The following is a 6,000-nucleotide window of genomic DNA, read 5'->3' on the forward strand; positions in this document are numbered from 1 at the left end:
GACAAACCTAGAAACATAATCGGGGCGAACCGGTATTCGAACCCACAATCATAGGTTTCTGGCGTGCCCAAGGGACGCAACTCTGCACAGCGAATCGCGGCACCTTAGACGACGGGGCCACACGTGCCCCCATAAAAATAGAACATCAAGTGTTTTAGTAAATGGCTTTGCCTTGAAAAATACTCAGCTACCCACAGGATGTAAATACTTTATGATAAATGTTCTTCTAGTGTAGCGCAAACTAGCAATTATGCTTCAAAATAAACCAAAAATTAATGGCATTTACATTGGAAATAGAGAATATCTTGCTTTGCAATTTTCAAATGACAATACAATCTGAACAGAGCAGGGTTATGCAAAGGTATTTACCAAACACTTCAATGATTGCAGGAAGAAATACACATCTTCCCCTCAATAATAACACTTTCAAGGTTGCAGGAAGAATAACACATCTTCCCCTCAAGAATAACACTTTAAAGATTTCAGGAAGAATGACACATCTTTTCCCCTAACAATAACACTTTTATTATTGCAAGGTTAATAATACGTTTTCCACCCAAAAATAACACTTTAAAGATTGCAGGAAGAATAATACGAATTCCACCCAAACAATAACACTTTAAAGGCTGCAGCATGAATAACACGTCTTTCCCAAAACAATAACACTTTAAAGACTGCAAAAAGAATCAGACGTCTTTCCCCGAAAAATACCACTTTAAAAATTGCAGGAAGAATAACACGTCTTTCCCCCAACAATAACACTTTAATGATTGCAGGAAGAATAACACGTCTTTCCCCCAACAGTAACTCTTTAATGATTACAGGAAGAATAACACGTCTTACCCCCAACAATAACACTTTCATGATTGCAGGATGAATAAAACGTCTTTTCCCCAACAATAACACTTTAAATATTCCAGGAAGAATAATACGTCTTCCCCCCAACAACAACACTTTAAATATTCCAGGAAGAATAATACGTTTTCCACCCAAAAATAAAACTTTAAAGATTGCAGGAAGAATATTACGAATTCCACCCCAACAATAACACTTTAAAGATTGCAGCATGAATAACACGTCTTTCCCAAAACAATAACACTTTAAAGACTGCAAGAAGAATCAGACGTCTTCCCCGGAAAAATACCCCTAAAAAATTGCAGGATGAATAACACGTCTTTACTCCATTATTAACACTTTAAAGATTGCAGGCAGAATAACACGTCTTTCCCCCAACAGTAACTCTTTAATGATTGCAGGATGAGTAACACGTCTTTCCCCCAACAATAACACTTTAATGATTGCAGGAAGAATAACACGTCTTTCCCCCAACAGTAACTCTTTAATGATTACAGGAAGAATAACACGTCTTTCCCCCAACAATAACACTTTCATGATTGCAGGATGAATAAAACGTCTTTTCCCCAACAATAACACTTTAAATATTCCAGGAACAATAATACGTCTTCCCCCCAACAACAACACTTTAAAAATTCCGGGAAGAATAATACGTTTTCCACCCAATAATAAAACCTTAAAGATTACGGGAAGAATATTACGAATTCCACCCAAACAATAACACTGTAAAGATTGCAGGAAGAATAACACGTCTTTCCCCTAACAATAACACTTTAAAGATTGCAGGAAGAATAACACGTCTTTCCCCTAACAATAACACTTTAAAGATTGCAGGAAGAATAACATGTCTTTTCCCTAACAATAACACTTTAAAGATTGCAGAAAGAATAACACGTCTTTTCCCCAACAATAACACTTTCATGATTTCAGGAAGAATAACACGTCTTTCCCCAAAACAATAATACTTTAAAAATTGCAGGAAGAATAACACGTCTTTCCCCTAACAATAACACTTTAAAGATTGCAGGAAGAACAACACGCCTTTCCCCTAACAATAACACTTTCATGATTTCAGGAAGAATAACACGTCTTTCCCCCAACAATAACACTTTAAAGATTGCAGGAAGAAGAACACGTCTTTCCCCCAACAATAACACTTTAAAGATTGCAGGAAGAATAACACGTTTTTCCCCCAACAATAACACTTTAAAGATTGCAGGAAGAATAACAAGTCATTTCCCCAACAATAACACTTTAAAGATTGCAGGTACAATAACACGTCTTTCCCTTAACAATAACACTTTAAAAATTGCAGGAAGAACAACACGTCTTTCCCCCAAGAATAACACTTTCATGATTTCAGGAAGAATAACACGTCTTTCCCAAAACAATAACACTTTAAAGATTGCAGGATGAATAACACGTCTTCCCCTAAACAGTAACCCTTTAAAGACAGCGAGAAGAATGTGACGTCTTCACCTGAAAAATACCACTTTAAAAATTGCAGAAAGAATAACATGTCTTTCCCCTTACAATAACACTTTAAACATTGCAGGAAGAACAACACGTCTTTCCCCTAACAATAACACTTTCATGATTTCAGGAAGAATAACACGTCTTTCCCCCAACAATAACACTTTCATGATTTCAGGAAGAATAACACGTCTTTCCCCCAACAATAACACTTTTAAGATTTCAGGAACAATAACACGTCTTTCCCCAAACAATAACACTTTCATGATTGCAGGAAGAATAACACGTCTTTCCCCCAACAATAACTGTTTTAAGATTGCAAGAAGCATAACACGTCTCTTCCCCAACAATAACACTTTAAAGATTGCAGGAAGAATAACACGGCTTTCCCCCAACAATAACACTTTAATGATTGCATGAAAAATAACACGTCTTTTCGACAAAAATAACACTTTTAAGATTTCAGGAAGAATAACACGTCTTTCCCCTAACAATAACACTTTCATGGTTGCAGGAAGAATAACACGTCTTTCCCCAAACAATAACACTTTAAAGATTGCAAGAAGAACAACACGTCTTTCCCCTAACAATAACACTTTAAAGATTGCAGGAAGAACAACACGTCTTTCCCCCAACAATAACACTTTCATGATTTCAGGAAGAATAACACGTCTTTCCCCCAACAATAACACTTTAAAGATTGCAGGAAGAATAACACGTCTTTCCCCCAACAATAACGCTTTAATGATTGCAGGAAGAATAACACGTACTTTCCCCCAACAATAACACTTTAAAGATTGCAGGAAGAATAACAAGCCTTTTCACCAACAATAACACTTTAGTGATTGCAGGAAGAATAACACGTCTTTCTCTTAACAGTAACCCTTTAAAGACTGCAGGAAGAATGAGTCGTCTTCCCTCGAAAAATACCACTTTAAAAATTGCAGGAAGAATAACACGTCTTTTCCCCCAACAATAACACTGTAAAGATTGCAGGAAGAATAACACGTCTTTCCCCTAACAATAACACTTTAAAGATTGCAGGAAGAATAACACGTCTTTCCCCAAACAATAACACTTTAAAGATTGCAGGAAGAATAACACGTCTTTTCCCTAACAATAACACTTTAAAGATTGCAGAAAGAACAACACGTCTTTTCCCCAACAATAACACTTTCATGATTTCAGGAAGAATAACACGTCTTTCCCGAAAACAATAATACTTTAAAAATTGCAGGAAGAATAACACGTCTTTCCCAAAACAATAACACTTTAAAGATTGAAGGAAGAATAACACGTCTTTCCCCTAACAATAACACTTTAAAGATTGCAGGAAGAACAACACGCCTTTCCCCAAACAATAACACTTTCATGATTTCAGGAAGAATAACACGTCCTTCCCCCAAGAATAACACTTTAAAGATTGCAGGAAGAATAACACGTCTTTCCCCCAACAATAACACTTTAAGATTGCAGGAAGAATAACAAGCCATTTCCCCAACAATAACACTTTAAAGATTGCAGGTAGAATAACACGTCTTTCCCCCAAGAATAACACTTTAAAGATTGCAGGAAGAACAACACGTCTTTCCCCCAACAATAACACTTTCATGATTTCAGGAAGAATAACACGTCTTTCACAAAACAATAACACTTTAAAGACAGCGAGAAGAATGTGACGTCTTCACCTGAAAAATACCACTTTAAAAATTGCAGAAAGAATAACACGTCTTTCCCAAAACAATAACACTTTAAACATTGCAGGAAGAACAACACGTCTTTCCCCAACAATAACACTTTCATGATTTCAGGAAGAATAACACGTCTTTCCCCCAACAATAACACTTTAAAGATTGCAGGAAGAATAACATGTCTTTTCCCTAACAATAACACTTTAAAGATTGCAGAAAGAATAACACGTCTTTTCCCCAACAATAACACTTTCATGATTTCAGGAAGAATAACACGTCTTTCCCCAAAACAATAATACTTTAAAAATTGCAGGAAGAATAACACGTCTTTCCCCTAACAATAACACTTTCATGATTTCAGGAAGAATAACACGTCTTTCCCCTAACAATAACACTTTAAAGATTGCAGGAAGAACAACACGCCTTTCCCCAAACAATAACACTTTCATGATTTCAGGAAGAATAACACGTCTTTCCCCCAACAATAACACTTTAAAGATTGCAGGAAGAATAACACGTCTTTCCCCCAACAATAACACTTTAAAGATTGCAGGAAGAATAACACGTCTTTCCCCCAACAATAACACTTTAAACATTGCAGGAAGAACAACACGTCTTTCCCCAAACAATAACACTTTCATGATTTCAGGAAGAATAACACGTCTTTCCCCCAACAATAACACTTTAAAGATTGCAGGAAGAATAACACGTCTTTCCCCCAACAATAACACTTTAAACATTGCAGGAAGAACAACACGTCTTTCCCCAAACAATAACACTTTCATGATTTCAGGAAGAATAACACGTCTTTCCCCCAACAATAACACTTTAAAGATTGCAGGAAGAATAACATGTCTTTTCCCTAACAATAACACTTTAAAGATTGCAGAAAGAATAACACGTCTTTTCCCCAACAATAACACTTTCATGATTTCAGGAAGAATAACACGTCTTTCCCCAAAACAATAATACTTTAAAAATTGCAGGAAGAATAACACGTCTTTCCCCTAACAATAACACTTTAAAGATTGAAGGAAGAATAACACGTCTTTCCCCTAACAATAACACTTTAAAGATTGCAGGAAGAACAACACGCCTTTCCCCAAACAATAACACTTTCATGATTTCAGGAAGAATAACACGTCTTTCCCCCAACAATAACACTTTAAAGATTGCAGGAAGAAGAACACGTCTTTCCCCCAACAATAACACTTTAAAGATTGCAGGAAGAATAACACGTTTTTCCCCCAACAATAACACTTTAAAGATTGCAGGAAGAATAACAAGCCATTTCCCCAACAATAACACTTTAAAGATTGCAGGTACAATAACACGTCTTTCCCCCAACAATAACACTTTAAAAATTGCAGGAAGAACAACACGTCTTTCCCCCAAGAATAACACTTTCATGATTTCAGGAAGAATAACACGTCTTTCCCAAAACAATAACACTTTAAAGATTGCAGGATGAATAACACGTCTTCCCCTAAACAGTAACCCTTTAAAGACAGCGAGAAGAATGTGACGTCTTCACCTGAAAAATACCACTTTAAAAATTGCAGAAAGAATAACATGTCTTTCCCCTTACAATAACACTTTAAACATTGCAGGAAGAACAACACGTCTTTCCCCTAACAATAACACTTTCATGATTTCAGGAAGAATAACACGTCTTTCCCCCAACAATAACACTTTCATGATTTCAGGAAGAATAACACGTCTTTCCCCCAACAATAACACTTTTAAGATTTCAGGAACAATAACACGTCTTTCCCCAAACAATAACACTTTCATGATTGCAGGAAGAATAACACGTCTTTCCCCCAACAATAACTGTTTTAAGATTGCAAGAAGCATAACACGTCTCTTCCCCAACAATAACACTTTAAAGATTGCAGGAAGAATAACACGGCTTTCCCCCAACAATAACACTTTAATGATTGCATGAAAAATAACACGTCTTTTCGACAAAAATAACACT

This window comes from Haliotis rufescens, unplaced genomic scaffold (assembly GCF_023055435.1).
Source record: "Haliotis rufescens isolate VD_foot unplaced genomic scaffold, xgHalRufe1.0.p SCAF_7, whole genome shotgun sequence".
Lineage (NCBI taxonomy): Eukaryota > Metazoa > Mollusca > Gastropoda > Lepetellida > Haliotidae > Haliotis > Haliotis rufescens.